This window comes from Podarcis gaigeae, assembly GCF_964106915.1.
Source record: "Podarcis gaigeae genome assembly, chromosome: 13".
Classification (NCBI taxonomy): Eukaryota; Metazoa; Chordata; class Lepidosauria; order Squamata; family Lacertidae; genus Podarcis; species Podarcis gaigeae.
In genome coordinates this window covers 37377320-37395070 of record NC_139689.1, presented here as the reverse complement: position 1 = coordinate 37395070, position 17751 = coordinate 37377320, and the positions used below count along the sequence as shown (strand labels likewise).

Genomic DNA, 17751 nt, shown 5'->3' with positions numbered 1-17751 from the left:
CTCAGCAATGGGGCTTGGTTTTGTATAGAATCTGGTCCACGTGTGGCTGAGAGAAGAGCTGGACAAACCCCAGAGTCCTAGAATTGCCCCCATCGAGAGATAATGTGGTATTTGTCTAGCACTTGAGCCTAAAATAAGGAACGTTCATTCTTAAAAATATGATGCTATCACTTAGGACTTTTCAATATGTTTGTACCCCCTGGCTATGGATTTTCCAGGTGAAATTAATTTTAGGTTTGTGGCGAGTACTTAATTGGAACCAGGGTTCAGTTCTAAATTGGTTTGTAAACACTAGGGTCCAACCATGGCAAAGTAGAGTGCCTCTGATCATGGGAAGAGTGTTCCTCTCATCACAGAAGAACCATGGTCAATTCCCCCACCCCCATATGAGAAAATTAGCATGCCACGTTTCCAGCACTTATTTTTAAAGCAGTTAACCCCTTGAACTGTAGCTTGACAGGACCCAGAATTGTTTTTCAAAGTTACTGCTCATCCCGGAGCACATTAAATAATAAGAGTGCTCCATAGCATGTGCAGAGGGCATCTCCATTTGTTCAGGCTCAGCTTTAATATTCTGTTAAATAATCTGGATCAGCCTTTGCAGAATGCAAAATAGCGAAGGCTTGAATTTCAGAACCTGATCAGCAGTTTGGGATTGGCGGGGCCCATTTTGATATTAAGTGGTAAAATAGATTCTTTTGTTGGTTCTGACTAAAAGTGAAAGTTATTTGGCCATCTCTTTGTAGCTAAAGTTTGCAGTATATTCCTCTGGTTGGGATTGATTTGTAGGCTGGGGAGAGTCTAGTCTGTTTTCCTTCTGTATTCCCATAAAATAGAAATAGCAAAAGAAGCAACTAGGGGCTTCCAGCCTGTCATCTTTTAGCAGCAGCAGTGCACCTTGATACATAGTGAACACATTGGGGTCCTGCGCTGAACCTTTTCTCTCACTTATCTCTTGCCCATAAGTCATATTCTGTCATCTGCTGGCATACTAGGGTTAGTCAACATGCATGTTTCTGCACATGGATTGTATTTGCTGGAACGGAGTGAGAGTCTGCCTTACTCCAAAAAACGTTCCAGCTGTCTCAGAGCAAGGGAACAGCCCCATTTCTGAGCTGAAGTGCATTTGTAAATAAATCCAGCTGAAGTGGGAAAGATGGAAATGCATTTCACACTAGGAAATCTGGGGTTATTAAATCACAGTTGAGCTGAGCCCTGTTCTGTGCAGTACTTAGCATCACAGTTAATCCTGGCTTGTTCCTATTTTATATGTTGTGCGGCTCGCATGAATGTAAAAGGAAGTCCTGACCTCTGAAATTGCTCAGCACCATTAGAGCAACACCTGAATATTAATTCCAGAAACTGCTTTCTTCTTTTCCATAGTGTTTGGTCTGCAAATGTTATGAAGGGTGTTTGTGTTTGCTGGCACATTAACTGGGCTAGTCTCCTAAGTGAATGGCTTCTGGGGTGGGGTGGCTCTCCCCATCGCAACTTCAGTGCAAAAGGCTATATTGCAATACCACATCTGGAGTTTCAGTTGCAGCCCATTAGTCAGGATTGTTCTCCAATCTTGGGCCTCAGGAACCGGCACAACTTAGAGGGTGATGTGGCATTTCATCCAGGTGCCTCAGACTTCTCAAAATGTGAAGCTGGTCTCATAGGAATTCAAACTATTTTCCCAGAGCTGTAAAAGGACATACACTCATAGGTCTTGATCCTTATCTCATTGTTGATTACCCAGTAAAAGTCTGGTGTGAGAACAGGTTGATATAATAAAAATACGGGGCATAATTCATTTCCCCATGTGCTCCTGGAGTCTCTTCCTTCTTCCTTCTCTTCCCTGCCAGCTCTTGACTGTAAAACGCAGCACCTGCCATGGGAGGCTGGTGATGACCTCTGCCATATGCAATGGACGCACAGTCTTCGCCAACCAGGGCCACATGCTCTCAAGCTTCTCCTACTTGGAGCACAAGTAACTTGCATACGCATCTATGGTGTGGGGAGAAATGTCTAGGTTTCCATGTGGGATGTGCTTCTGAGCCTTCCAATAATAACATGTGTTTTGCCAAGTGCTTGTCCCTAGCCAGTGGGAAGGAGTGGTCCTCCTTTTTGTGTGTGTGGTTTTGAGATACCTCCTTCCTCCTTCCTCTGTAATACGTGGCTCAGTCATTTGAAGCATCCAGAACTATTTATTCTGCAAGTATTTGCTGTGGCACAAATGCTTTCTGGTAGTGATGGACTGGTGTCTCGGTTTCATGAATCAAGGGGAGGTAGGGTCAAATGCTCCTTTGTGCATTGGGATGGGGTTTGGATAATGACCCTTATGTTACTGTGCACAGGGGTTCCTGGAGGAAAAAGGCAAAAACAGAGTCTTTCTGAAGGAATGGAGGTTTTTTGTGCCTTTATTTGCAAACCCAGAAAGATGTCACGGTGTGGAGAGCCTTGTGTCTGAACGAGGCTGTTGCAGCTAAATTATTTCTTGCAACTTTTATTTTTAAAAAGCTGGATGGACATCTGCTAACAATCCTTCTATGCCTAGCATATTGTTGGAGTTAAAACAATTTATTGGTTCTTGGGGCAGTGCTGCATATTGAGAAACTCCAGTGTGCTCACCACAAAGAAGTGTGTAAACAGATTTAAACATCTGTGCGCGTGCATCTAGGGAAATAGGTGTTCAAAGATATGTGCCTGGTTGACTTGTGCAATTTACGTGCTTGTTCTGGAACACATCAGGGTAACACTGGTACCTGTGCCGTAATCGTAGCCTGCTGAGTAGCTCAGCAAAGAAATGAGTTGCCTAGGGAAGTTATGTAATCTCCTGCCTTGGGAGATTTCTAGCTCTGGTCTACACATGCAGCAAAATGAGGTGGGAATGAGGTAGTAGAATGGACTGTACCACTTTAGACTACAGGTGGGAGAGCACATTTTTGTCATGTACCCCTGCACAAACAACAACAACAGTCTTCAATTACTCCCTGCGCAACAGGAAGCATACCAGACTACACTACTTCCCTCAGTGTATTAGGGTGTTATGTTTTTAATTAATCTGCAGGAATTCGTTTATTTTTCACATAGGGGAGCATGAAAAAATGCAACTCCTACCTGCAGTTAGAGCATTCTCTATCCCTTAAGTATTATATCACCTCATACTGCTGCATGCGTAGACCAGGCTGAAGTCTTGGAATCTATAACAGAAGTAGGAAAAGCTGGAACAGAAGGGAACTTGTCTGCTTTCCTTGTTGTTTTGTAAAACATAAGCCAGGTTTGAGTCAGAGGTAGCAACTTTGTTGGGACAATTTGCTATTTCACAGATTGGAAGAAAGTTGTTGAATCTCACAGCTGACCATATGTTTGGAGTTTGTATGTGTGTGTAACCTTAACCAAACCTCGCACGCTAATATCTGTTTTTATGTTTCTTTAGCTTTTCTGGATGGAGATTTTCAGGAAGCTGCGCCTTGGTTTTCGAAATGTGTTGGGAGTCAAACGGACTCCCAGAATGGATTAAATTCGAGAACCAAGGTACCACTGTAACTCCCATCATCCCTGACTGTTGGCTGTGCTGGCTGGGGCTGATGGGAGCTGGAGTCCAGCTGCATCTGCAGGGCACTATTTTGGCTACTCCTGCTTTAGGTACATAATGATCTGCCACGGGATCTCTTTCATATCTGTGTATCTGCAGAGAGTGTGATATTGCTAAGGCATCTATTCTGTGCAGTGCTATGAAGACCCAAGTGTCCATTTCTGTAACATTGGGTTGTGCTGATCTGGGAACAAGGGGGATGTTCCCAGATAAAAAATCTAGAAAGGAAATCTAGATTGGCGACCCCTGCACCTATGCTAAATGTTCTCCAATGGTGGTCCCCAGCTTCATTTAGGTAGTCCACAATGTGTCTGTGGATTTGTGGTTGAGGAAGGGGGACAATACACCCTTTGCATTAAATACTCATATTGATCTTTAATTGTATTTTGACTGCTGCTTTTATTTCTTGGAATGTATTATATTTTTATTGTACGTACTGTGTTGTCATTTGAATTAAAATGGATTCAGATTGTAATACAACGAAATACAATATATAAGCAATAAAAGAAGCAATAAAAATACAATTAAAAATCATATAGCATCTAACCCAGTGCACTGCAATTGCTACAAGAAGCAGAAAAATCATTAAGTGAGCCACCAAGACCCTATGCAATTTTCCAGTGGTCTGTGGGAGGAAAAGGTATGGAATCTCTGCGGTAGACAAAAGAAGGCTAAATAAGAAACATTGATAGTTTTCATTCAAAATGATAATGGAAAGACCTGAGAGAATGATAGGCTATGTAATTAAATGAGGATAGGAGAAGAAACTACATGAGACTTTTAAATTGGAGGGAGGCACATGAAATGTTCGGGGGGGGGGGGAACTTATTTGGGGGAATGGAACTGCACATTACTCTCAATCTCACGTCAGAAAACCTTGATGGCCCCTTATTCTAAGGAACTGTCATGTTTTACTCCTCTTAGTGGCCAAGAGCAATTATGATGATGCAACAGAGTGTAAGGAACAACTAGAATTTCCTGACTTGCTTTGTAAAATGCTGGACTGAATTTAACTGTATAAAGAGAGAGAGAGTTAGGGGTGGTGATATCTGCAAATAGGAATTTCCATTCATCCTTCTTCCATTATAACAAAGCTAAAGAGGCCATCTGATGAGTCTTAATGTAGGTTGGGGTCTAAACCAAGCACACGGAAATTAGTCTTCAGGATGTGTAAAGTAACTAGCGAAAACTGGCTGCCACCAAAATCTACCGTGTGCTTCTCCTTTGTCCATCTGCAAGTCTTGCTCCTCCTCTTGTTGAAACTGCCCCAGCCGCCTCCTTGCTATTTAATTAAACAATATCCCTCTCTCCCTCTGTTCAATACCAAGTGCGAAACACTGAGGATTTGGCTGTGATGTCTGAACTAGGTCATTACGCCTGTCCAACTATCTGGGCAGAGCAATCCTGTGCGCACATTATGCCAGCGTACGTTGCTGCCACGCCAACAGAACAGATGCCATTTCCAGTTTGTGCTCAGCCTGGGAAGGAAAGAGGAAAGCACAACCCCAGAAAGGATAGAGGCAGTGTGAAAACGACAGAGGCGGTGCCTCTGGAAACACAGCCACAGGCCTTCAGTCAGGGACTGCACTGGTGACAATGCCAACATGCTGCATGGGCATGGAGGCAACCAAGCAATACATGCCATTATGAGGGCTTGCACCGTCCCCTTCCCATGCCCACAATGCGCAAGGTGTGCAAGAACTAAGCACCAGACAGAGGCATAGCCAAGGGAGGCCCGTGGCCCTGTCCCTCACACCAGTCACAAGCACCCTCAGGAGGTCTCTGGTTTGAATCCCTCTATGAACAAAACATTTTATCTCAGTGCAAGAGAGGCACAAAACAAGGCAGCAGCAACAAGTGAGAGAGCAAAGCTGACATGGACACATAAAGAATAATTTCTTTCTTAAATTGTGGCGCCCAGAACTGCTGATTTGAGTTCCTCTATAGCAGGCACGTCCAACTTCCAAGAGACTGAGATCTACTCACAGTATAAAAAAAACTGGCAGTGATCTACCCAACTCATTGCCCAGAGTTGAGCTTTTTTTGGGAAGGGTTGCCCAGAGTTGTTGAGTTTCAATCACGATCCACCTGTGGTTCGCCATCAACAGGTTGCACGTACCTGCTCTATAGTATCCTTCGACAACATTTGCCGGAGATATATAGCCCCATGCCACACATCCCACCATCAAGATTTATGGTCTCCTTGTTTGTGGTTTATGGTCCTGGTGGCGGTGTGTTGATTTTGGGTGCTTAATGGAGGCAGCTTTTCCGCCCCCCCCCCCTGATCCCACCCCCCTCATTTTGAAGTCAAAGGGAGGGAAATCATTGTGCCAATTTTCGGGCTGGTGTAGAGTTTCTCCATTGTTGGGAACATAGCTATGGATCAAAGGATAAGATACACAACACAAGTTGTGCACTCTTTTCCTCTGCTGTCCACTACCCTTGCCCTACTTTGATTGTTCTGCCAATGCACTTGGGCATCTTCTGCTGGCGTACATTTCACAGCGGTTATATAGGGGGTTCTGCTTGTGTAGCAGGGCTTCTAGCAAATCGTATGGCCAGTGGACTTGCCGGTATAGGATTGCACTCTGAGTCACTTTCACATTCTGTGTAGTGTGCTGCAGGAACAGCTGTTTGCTTTTAACCTTCAGGCTTTACGTTGGATCTGTGATTCAGCTAGGAGGCTAGGTATTCTTCTTCTCCCCTCCCCAGTAGAGATTCTGACCCAAGGAAAACCAGAATCATGGTCAGAATAAATTAGGCAAATTATATAACTTTTGTGTTTGCTTGATTTCCATTAATTTGTTCTGCTTCCAAGATCCTGGCTAATTTTCAAAGTACATTTCATTTGCCAGCGACTGTTGGAAAGAGGGAAGTGATTGAAGGTTGAGACTACATGTTTTGAAGGGTGGTTTCAGGGAACAATGGCAAATGGAAGAAGGAAAAAGGGCCGAACAGACACCGAAACGCATGTGTGTCTGTGCGTGCCCACAACACTCACACGTACACACAATTGCCAAAACAGCACTGACATTTTCACTCTGCTCCCTTGTGCTTTCTCAGCTTTTGCCGAGACACAGTGTTTTTCCCCTTCAGTTATGACGTACAGAAACTTGCTTTTTTTATACCAGCTAAGAAACATTCTAAAGCCATGAAGACTCTTAGGAGGCCTGTTTCTGAATGCTTAGACGCTGGAGTCTTAGATCGGTATCTCAGAACGTGTTTGCAATGCCATCATGGAAACACAGAATATATTCGGTCTCTGGTTAGAAATCTAAACAGCAGAGGCGAAAGTTTAGCTAGTGATTAAATAAATTAATTCTTGTACAGATTGATTCTCAGCAGCTAGCCTGGCAATTGCTTTTGATTTGCTGTTGAAACCATTTTCACACTATTTATGTATCCTGCTGTTGCTTATTAATTGAAACCTGTGTTCTAGGAGTGGTGAAATGCCTTTAAAAACCACCCCCCCCCCAAACTCATTCCTATTTCTACACATGCCTCATGCCCATGCTGGTTCCTCCAGACCAGGGATGGAGACCCTGTGGTCCTCCAGACATCTTTGGACTCCAACCTCCATCAGCCGCATTGGTCAGTGTTCATGGGAGTTGTAGTCTAGCAACAACTAAAAGCCTGCAGGTTCCCATCTCTGTACCTGACCATTGCGGTCATCCATTGGCACTCTGAACAAATGTGAATAGTTTATGATGAGAGCAACAGGGCAGGTGGGGATGTGTGTGTGGAATCTGTGTAAAAAAGCATGCCGGTCTAAGAATACCGGGGCGGGTATTTTTAGAATGAAGGTTTAAGCTGCTTACTGTTGTCAGCCCGAATTCTAACTCTTGTGTGTGCTGCGTTGGTGATTCTTCCATCTTGCTGTGATGCCAACTTTTTATGCGTGACTTGGGTAGGACCAGGAAAGCGAGAATCAGCCGGCGTAGTCATTTATTCAGTTATTTGAAAAGATGTTTTGACTTAATAATCTTTGGATCCGTGCAGTTCTGCATTTTCAAGAAACTATTGGTGCGGCAAGGGCGGCGGAAAAACACTCCCCTTCTTACGACAGCAAAGATAGGGATGAAAACATGAGCTGCTTGTTGAAATCTCAGAAACTGGGTATGGAAGGTAAGAACATAAGAAGAGCTTGCTGGATCAGGCCAACGGCCCGTCTCATCAGCTATCCTTACAGTGGCCAACCAGATGCTTATGGGAGGCCCAGAAGCAGGACCCCTGAATCCAATATTACTCTCGCCTCCTCTGTTTACCAGCCAGTGTGTCATGGTCTGGTTCACGGGCGATCGAAGTCCCGGCAGGGGACGTCAGGACCGGGGGCAAGATGGCGGGGTGGGAGCAGGAATGGGGGTCCAGAAGCCAGGAAGCCAAGAGTCTGAGGGTCAGAGAGCCAGGAGTCAATAAGCCAAGGGTCCGAGGGTCAGAAAGCAAGGAGTCACAAAGCCAGGGGTCTGAGGATCAAGAAGCAGGGAGTCAAGAAGCCGAGGTTCAAGGATCAGGAAGCAAGAAGCCAAATTCATTTTTTTAAAAATAATATTTATTGATAGTTTTTATCTTAATTACAATACCAAAGAAACAATATAATATAACACATCTTTTAACATAATTTTCTCAACTTCTTGGACTCCCTCACGTCTCCCGCTCCTGCATTCCTGACAGTAAATTTCTATCCAGCAAATTTATCCCCTTTTTTCTATTCTTATTATCTATTTTCTGATGTTGTTTCTCTAATTTAGGTAACTTTAATTCAAATCTCAAAAATTAAAATATAACCTAAAATTTCCCAAACTTTGCCTTTTCTTAAATTTAGCTTCTCTTCATATTTCACTTCACCTAGCTTAATGGTGCCAAGTTTTTTATACTCTGGCATCCTTCTTAGCATTCATACAGTTTACAATATTTTTGTAAATAAGTCTTAAATTTCTTCCAGTCTTCCTCCACCGTCTCTTCTCCCAGGTCTCGGATTCTGCCAGTCATCTCGGCCAGTTCCATATAGTCTATCAGTTGCATCTGCCATTCTTCCAGTGTGGGTAGATCTTGAGTTTTCCAATGCTTAGCGACAAGTATCCTTGCTGCTGTTGTTGCAGCAAGAAGCCAAATTCAGCAAGGCAGGAAGCGTGTTGCTGTGGCAAAGAGCCGAAGGGAAATGCTGACCTTATATTCCTTCCCAGCTCTTGCCACCAGGTGCTATGAGTTACCATTCGGCCTTACCTGTGAGGCCTTACCTTGCCTCTTCAGAACAAGCTTAGGAAGGCCTCAGTCCTGCAAAGTCCTATTGGTCACAGGGCCTGGCTCCTGCACGCACACCTGACACAGGCATCTTCACTTGGTCACAAGTGGTTGAAAGTCGGGAGCAAAAATGCGCCTGGCGCCTGGCTAATTTCAAACACTGCTTCTATAGCAGGTTAACCTCTTTAGGGGAACCTGTGAGGATTTGTCCTCCAGGAATATTCCACACCTGAATTTTCAGTGATCATTTAAAATCGGGGTGTGTGGGTGAGTTTTTATTTCTATCAATGTTTGATCGTTTTAAATGATTGTTTCTCCACCCCCCCCATGTTTTTAGCTCACCCTTATTTCTATCTGTAAGCCACTTTGAGTCCCTGTCAGGGATAAAGGTGGGGTATAAATAAATAAATATGTAACAACAGTACATACATTGCGTGCACAAAGTCACAGGTTCAGTTCCTGGCATATCCAGGTAGGACTGGGGAAGATTCCTTTCTGAAACCTCCGGACAGCTGCTGTCAGCAGCCAGAGTTCATGATGCTACCTCTCCCCTTTCAGATCCCTCCTTAAAAGCCTCTACAAGGCCTTTGAGTTAATTCCCACTGTAACCAAGCTTAAGCATGTGTGTCTCTATTTGATCTCATTCATCCCTGGCTGCAGAGAAGTTGCCTTACACTGGTGCCTACTGGGCTATTATTTCAACCTTTCTATTTTTAAAACGTCGTTAACTTTTAAACCTTTTAATTATCTCAAGCTGCCGTGAGCTTTTATTGATTAGAGGGTTGTTGTTGTTTTTTTAATTTAAAGCTGTGCCATTCTTTTGCTTTATTACTCTATAAATATTGCAGTTGGGGTTTTTTTGCTCTTCTTGTAGACTGTCCTGGGAATGCCCATTGGCCATTGAAGGGTGGTCATGCAAGTTGGGCAAGAAACTGTCAGTGAGGGGGCCTGGAGTGGGCAGGTGAACAGGCATTAATGGGCAACAGGAGAAGCAGCTGAGCGAGGGGAGTCCCGAGACTGACAGTGGGTCCCCTGTTGGAGTGTTGGCCCTGGCAGGTGCACAGTGACGCTAGCGCCTGCAGCTGGTCTGGAAGGGCAGGATATGCATTTTATAAATAAATAATTTTATAAATAAATAATTCCAGGTTAAGCTACAGCGGTACCTCTAGTTACGAACTTAATTCATTCCGGAGGTCCGTTCTTAACCTTGAAACTGTTCTTAAATAGAGGTGTGCTTTCACTAATGGGGCCTCTTGCTGCCACTGCGCCGCCGGCACACGATTTCCGTTCTCATCCTGGGACAAAGTTTTCAACTCGAGGTAATTCTTCCAGGTTAGCGGACTTTGTAATCTGAAGCGTTTTTAACCTGAGGCGTTTGTAACTCGAGGTACCACTGTATTTGCCCATGTACTCTCTCCACTCTGGATTAATAACAAAAAGCGATCAGTGGCCTGTGTCTAGTTCTGGGCACCACAATTTAAGAAGGAAATTGATAAGCTGGAACATGCGCAGAGGAGGGTGATGTAGATGATCAAGAGTCTGGAAGCCAAGCCTTATGAAGAACGGTTGAGGGAATTGGGTATATTTAGCCTGGAAAAGAGGAGATATGATAGCCATCTTCAAGTCACTAAAGGACTGTCACATGGAGGATGGAGCTACCTTGTTTTCTCCTCCTCTGTAGGCTAGCACCAGAACCAGTGGCTTCAAGTTACAAGAAATGTGATTCCAACTAAACACCAGGAAGGAATTGTAAGAGCTGTTCGACAGTGGAACGGACTCCCATCAGAGGTGGTGGGCTCTCCTTCCTTGGAGGTTTTTAAACATAGGTTAGATGGCCATTTGTCATGGATGCTTTAGCTGAGATTCCTGCATTGCAGGGGTTTGGACTAGAGGACCTTCAGGGTATCTTCCAACTCTGTCCCTTAACTGACCGGACAGTCATTTTCTGGGAATGCTCTGGCTTTGGGTTTCCTGCATCAGGCAAGGGATTGAACCAGATGACGTACAAGGCCCCTTCACATTCTCTGACCTTCTGCATGTTCCACAACTGAGCCATAGCCCCAGCTTCTTATTTTGTTTGCAAAACTCTGTACATCAACACACGCACTCTTGGTTCTATGAAATAGGTAAATAATATTAGCAATAATTAAGAATTAAGTACATTTCTAAATGTGTCTGATGCAGATAGAATGATAGCCAGATTTCAGAGTGGGAGACAGGTTGGCATGCAAATTTCCCAGGGTCTTTTTTTTTTTTGCACTGGAGTTCTTGATAAGTGGCCTTTGTTAACTCTGGTTTAGGAGAATCCCCTGGTTCATTTTTTAACTAAGAGTCAACAGCAGTCAGATGTAATGATCAAACCAGACCAAGAAGGGCAGAATGAATTCACTTGAGTCAGCATATGGAGCTAATGATCCTGTGGCCTTCTCTCAATCTGTTGCTCCTGATTAATGTTGCTTCTGCACTTGGGTGGCTAAGTGATTCCATCTTTCTAGATGTTCTTGGGCTCCCAACCCCTGCCATCCCTGACCATAAGCCATGTCTGATGAGAGTTGGGAGTCCAACAACATCTGGAGGGCCAATGGTTGCTGTGTTAGAGCAAAAAAACTTGGGGGAGGGACTGATTTGTAGTAAAGAAACAGAACAGAGGAAAAGGTGCCTAACCCTTTCTCCACCCACTGCTTTTCTGCCACGGTTCTTCCCCAGCAGGCCTATCCCCAAACTCAGGGGGTGTGAGTTTGTGAAGGTAAAAAAGCACCTAAAACTCTTACACTTTTCTGCATAGATGCCAAAGTTTCTAACCTTTATGGCTGGGGATATTAGTTACTCTGTATTTACACAAACAAAATATCACCATCGGAATCCAAAGCCTTGTGGAAGAGCCATAGCTCAGTGTTGGAGCAACATACTCTGCATAAAGGAGATTCCTGTTTAGTCCCTGACAAGCTCCGGTTAAAGGAACCTCAAGTGATGGAAAAGATACTTACTTGGGAGTCTAGAGAGCTTCTCTCAGTTTAGTGTAAACATTGGTCTTCAGCTGGTGGGTCAGCATCCACTAGTGGATCACAACAGGAACATGGCCACCTTGGTAAAAGATTAAGAAATGTGTCCTGAATGCAGTTTGGGATAAAAGTGGATCCTGGGTCAAAAGGCATTTGAAGATACCTGGTGTAGACAATACCCTGCTAGATGGATCAGTGTTCTGACCCAGGATTTCACATCCTCATATGATCAAATTTTTGCACTGCTATAGGAAGGGGCAAAGAGCTCTGCAGGGCACTTGGGCCTTGACAGTGCTCCTTGGCTCCCAATTCACAAATATATATTTACAACAGTCTACTATTAGCTGTTGAGCCAAATTCAAGGTTTTGTTGCTGGTATTTAAAGGCCCAAGCAACTTGAATTGGTTGGGGGTGCTTAGTCTTCCCTCACCTGTTGATTCTCTCCTGCAAGAGTCCTTTCCTTGAGATGATTTGTAACCTGTCTTTTTCCTCCCAGGAACAAGATGTAAGCCTAATTACCAGGGGAAATGGGCTAAAAGAGGTAGTTGTGGGATGGGGAGGCAAGCGAGAGTTGTAGCTGCCACCCAGCGTCTACAGAGTTACCTGTAGTGGACCTTTGTGGAAGGCCTTGTGGAGCAGAGAGCTTTTTGGCCTTGCATACTTCTTCTACTATTTATTTAATTATTGCATTTCTATTCCACCTTTCTTCCAAGGAGCTCAAGGTGTGGCGTACTTGGTTCTTCCCTCTCTTCATGTTATCCTCACAACAGCCCTGTGACTTTGGTTAGGTTGGGACTTAGAGACTGAGCCAAGGTCACCTAGCGAGCCTCATGGCTAAATGGGGATTTGAACCCTGGTCTCCCAGATCCTAGTTGTTGTTATTTATTTATGGATTCCGCCCGCCCCCCAACTCACAGTATTTACTTAATTGGCATTAAGTCAATTATCCAACGAAGTCACACTCAAAGTAGACCTGGTGAAATCAAAGTCCAGTGTGTCTACTCTGAGCATGACTCCCACCCAATGATAATAATTGTTATTACTGAGATTTGGAATTGTTAATAGCTGTTCATTTAATATATTGTGAGACACTTCAAGCACAGTATAGTGGGAAAGCAGCATACAAATAGGCTGATGGTGATGATAATTTGCAGAGAAGAATCAGCAGGTACTGAAAGCGGTAAGCCCCTTCTCCCTCGCAAGCATCCTTAGTTAGGGTTGCCTGGTTAGGTGCATCCCAGATCCTGAGATTTGAGGCCCTAAACCTGAGACCTAGGGCTGGCCCCTGGTGATGTCACAGATGGAGGACCCTGGTGGCGTTTTGGAGGTTGGCTATGTAGATTGAGGTTAATTGGGAATGGGGAGAAAGGCAGACTGCATGCACAATCATTATTATTACAGTGGTACCTTGGTTCTCGACCTCAATCCATTCTAGAAATCCGTTTGACTTCCAAAATGTTGGAAAACCAAGGCGCAGCTTCTGATTGGCTGATTGACCCTGGAAACAATGCCAAAATGTTGGAAAACCAAGGTGCAGCTTCTGATTGGCTGATTGACCCTGGAAACAATATCAACAGCTGAAACGAACGTTTGGCTTCCAAAAAACGTTCGCAAACCAGAACACTTCTGGGTTTGCGATGTTCGGGAGCCGATTTGTTTGTCAACTAAGCCATTCGGGAACCAAGGTACCACTGTATTATTATTATTATTATTGACTCACCCACCTGGAGATTCAAGCCCATCATCTGGAGGGAACCAGGGAAACCTGGAGACTTCGGGTCAGACCCAGAGGTCTGGCACCCCTACCCTGAACCCTGCATTTATACTACTTTGACAGGTGCCTGTTTGTGAGCAAGCCTTTCCAGAAGTAAGACATAATTTGGCACTTAAGCTCTTTCTCCTCTTTCTTGAGTCACTGCAAACTCTTATTATGTTAAGGAAAAGTTGGTTGGTGGGGTGGGGAAAGAACATGTAGTCCCTTAGCCTGTTGCAAATTAATTGCTTGCAACACGAGCCTGGCTTTTCCCCTTGCTATCAATTAAAACCACAGGAGCCTACTTGTGAGGGTTTCCTATCTACGCAAATCTCTCTCCAAAGAGACCAATAAGTCTGTCCTTTGCAAGCACCGCTGGCTTCCCTCAAGGGGACAAGCTTGGGAGAGAGAGCATTTATGCTACCATTTTTGTGTCTTCATGGCTTCCTCCTCTGGAGCAAATTACAGACTAAGCTTCATTCGCATTTAACAAATGTTCCTGATGGCCCTTTCTCTCTTCTCCCTTGTGTCGGATAAGGGATGGGAAGAAAATAATGTTTACTCCTTCCCCTTCTACCCGGTTTCCCTTAAAATCTCTGGCTTTCCAATGTTCTAGGCTTACCTTGCAAACACAAATGGAACCTGCAAGGGGTGGTAAAACCAGCTTGCATGGAGGGGGAAGTTGTAGGGGACAAGTCAAGCTCTTTGCTTCCTTCCTGTTTCTTCACTAATGCAAATGACCCCTTTCTTGGGATGCTTTCCAAGACAGAGCATCTATTCCTATGCCTGCAGTATAATGTGTAGTTTGCCCCTGGTTGCACCATCCCTCTCATTGGTTAGAGCATGGTGCTGATAACACCAAGGTAGCAGGTTCAATTCCTGTATGGGACGGCTGCATATTCCTGCAGCTGTAGGGGCAAAGTAGATAGTGGAATAAGGGTGAAACGCCCTTCTCTTGCCTATCAGTTTTCTGCTTGAAATCATGCCTTCCCCAGTGCTGCTTTGCAAAGGTGAACCAGCAGCTGGGCTTTGAAGACATTCAGCGAAAGCAGAACATGTTGTTTCTTGCAAGAAGGGAAGGCAAAACCTGGGATTTTAGCACATTGTGGGTCAGTGTCTGTGTGCCTTCCTCTTTGCTTGAGCCTGGATAAATGGAAAGAAATATTTTGGAGTGGAGTAGAGCTAGGGAGGACCCACCGAAGGCAAGTTTGGAGTGAAGCCCGTAGAAGAGCTATAAATACATCGAGTGTTTGTGGTGACGACAACCATAAACCTCAGCAGCTAAACCAGAATTTGGCAAAGGCTATTGGCTGAGGAATTTCGAGGTGGGTTATAAAACTCCTGAAAATAGATTCTGAGCAGGATGGAGCTCTTCCACACAATCTGGGTTTGCCAGCAAGGAATCTTGTCCTCCCCCCACCCCCCGTTTGTGTGGTATGAGGGAAAGATGTAAATATCAAATGCGCACTAGTATGAAGTATTGGATTCAGCCCTCAGAAATCATGAAAGCGCTGTACATGTCTTTATTTTGGGGGAGGTGGTGTCAGGAAGAGAAAGACGAATAAAGCAATGAGAATTGGGTGCAGAGGGCGAAATTATGACAGTGGGCACAGAGAAAAGAGGCAGGAGACAAAATACGGTCTCCAAATGAAGATGCAAATTTGCTTCGGTGTCTGAAATTGCATCATGTGCCCCACTTTTCCTGTGTTTCCTTTGAGCAACCAAGGGGCTTGGTGGCACTTTGAAGACTAACAAATTTCCTGTGCCATAAGCTTCCCTAAGCCAGAGGTCATGCCTCTGATAAAGCACGCTTTGGCCTATAAAAGTTTAAAAACCTAACAAATTTCTGGTGCACAAGGTCCCGCCAGACTCTTTTTTTACTACGCTTCTGGGTTTCTCCCCCACGCTCCTTTTTAATGTTTTCTGGAAAGAGAGGGAATGGGTTGTATGTATTGAGGGGAGGACACAAAGGCTAGGGTTCATGAGGAGTGGGAATGAGGGGCAAGGAGTATGGTTTATTTTTAGATTATTTATACAATTTTACAGCTGTCTAATCTCTTTCCGGGACATGGGTGGCGTTGTGGGTTAAACCACAGAGCCTAGGACTTGCCGATCAGAAGGTCAGCGGTTCGAATCCCCACGACAGGGTGAGCTCCTGTTGTTCGGTCCCTGCTCCTGCCAACCTAGCAGTTCGAAAGCACGTCAAAGTGCAAGTAGATAAATAGGTACCACTCCGGTGGGAAGGTAAACGGCGTTTCCGTGTGCTGTTCTGGTTCGCCAGAGGCGGCTTAGTCATGCTGGCCACATGACCCGGAAGCTGTACGCTGGCTCCCTCGGCCAATAATGTGAGATGAGCGCCGCAACCCCAGAGTTGGTCACGACTGGACCTAATGGTCAGGGGTCCCTTTACCTTTAATCTCTTTTGAGGGGTGGGGTGGCGGGACTTGGGGGTAAAGCGACTCAGTCGGTAGAGCATGAGACTTCTAATCTCAAGGTCATAAGTCCGAGCCCCACCTTGGGCGAAAAAGTCCTGCATTGATGGGGGTTGGACTAAAGGATCCATATGGTCCCTTCCAACTCTACAGTTCTATGACTCTTGTGGCAGCTTCCATGGCTGACCATAAAAGCTGCTGTTATTGGGCTTATAACCCTCAAGGGTCTGTTGCTCTAGTTACTGTTAAGGAACTGAATCAGATTAGCAAAAAATTGGCGTGGTTTTTTTAAAAGGGGATATTTTGAAACAGGCAAAAATGACTAGCAGAACTGATTAGACTTGGCCCTGCAATATCCAGTAAGTGGCTTGAGGGTGGCAGGGGAAGGACCACTCGGGTTTGTTTCTTGGTCAGTCTCTTTAGTGTGGACAGAACGTTTGGAACCAGCTATGTACATGGAGAGAAATATGAAACTCCCATTGTTATGACGAGCAGAGTGCACATGGAGGGTAGAGTTATATGCTGCAATCTCTCCCCCCCCCCCCATGTATTGCATCTCTGTGTGCTTTCTGCATAGTCACACATGCATACACAGTGGTACCTTGAGTTAAGAACTTAATTCATTCTGGAGGTCCATTCTTAACCTGAGGTACCACTTTAGCTAATGGGGCCTCCCGCTCCTGCTGCTGTGCAATTTCTGTTCTCATCCTGAAGCAAAGTTCTTAACCCGAGGTACTATTTCTGGGTTAACGGAGTCTGTAACCTGAAGCGTCTGTAACCTGAAGCGTCTGTAACCCGAGGTACCACTGTAGTGTTTTGCAGAATATAATGTCCTGTGCAGGAGGGTTGAACCAGGGGTGTGGATAACTCCCAATCTCTAGCCTCAGTTGACTGTTAGAACTTTTGTTCCGACCTTGGGATGCTCACACAGAACTGCCTACAACATTTCAGTTTGTACTGTGCAGCAGCCACAGCTGAGAGTTCCCAGCCTGCTGATTAAGAGGAGAGAGAGAGAGAGAGAGAGAGAGAGAGAGAGAGAGAGAGAGAGAGTGAGAGTGCACGTTCATCAACACTTTGCCAGTGTTGGGTGGACTTTGCCAGACCTGACCCTGCCCCCCTAATTTTTTTTCGAATTCAAGCAATTAATCCCATTTAAAACTCATGTTTGTTTTCACTCAGGTTTGCTTTGTAAAACAGAAAACCCTAAAAACTTTTACTATCCCAGGCTTGCAAACAAGACTGCTGCGCCCCATTTGTTTTGAATCTAATTTATGGAGGGTTTAATTAAAGTTGATGAATGGGGTCATTAATTAAAGTGACCTGATTTTCCAGCAGGTTCGGGGTGGGCATTTCATTGGTGTAAAATCAATTGAAAAGGAATGCTTGGTTTTGGGGTGAGGTGCAAATTAATTGAACAATTTATTTGGAGTGATTTGGAAAACTTATTTGAAGTGTGTTTGTGGATGGGGTGTGTGTGTGTTAATTGGTTTGTTTTTGTTTTATCATGTGTTTTGTATTCTCACTTTGTATTTTTCTGTTGTGAACTGCCCTGGGATCTTCGGTATATAAATTAAACAACCAACCAACTGTTTTCGTTCTGTAAAATGTAAATACATTGGAGTTAAGTACAGAATTTCTAAATATGTGCCTATACATATGCAATAACATAAGCAAAGTTTATGCAGATTAGTATTTCTTTTGTTCTCTCTTTCAGTAGTGCATATCCTCCTTTTCCTAGTAGCG

General features: G+C 44.5%; 1 protein-coding gene across 9 annotated transcripts in view; it reads left to right on the top strand.

Annotated features, from left to right (window-relative positions):
• The window catches only part of HDAC5 (histone deacetylase 5), a 121204-nt gene that overhangs the window by 29768 nt on the left and 73685 nt on the right, over positions 1–17751 (top strand). The gene's annotated exons all lie outside the window — the stretch shown is intronic.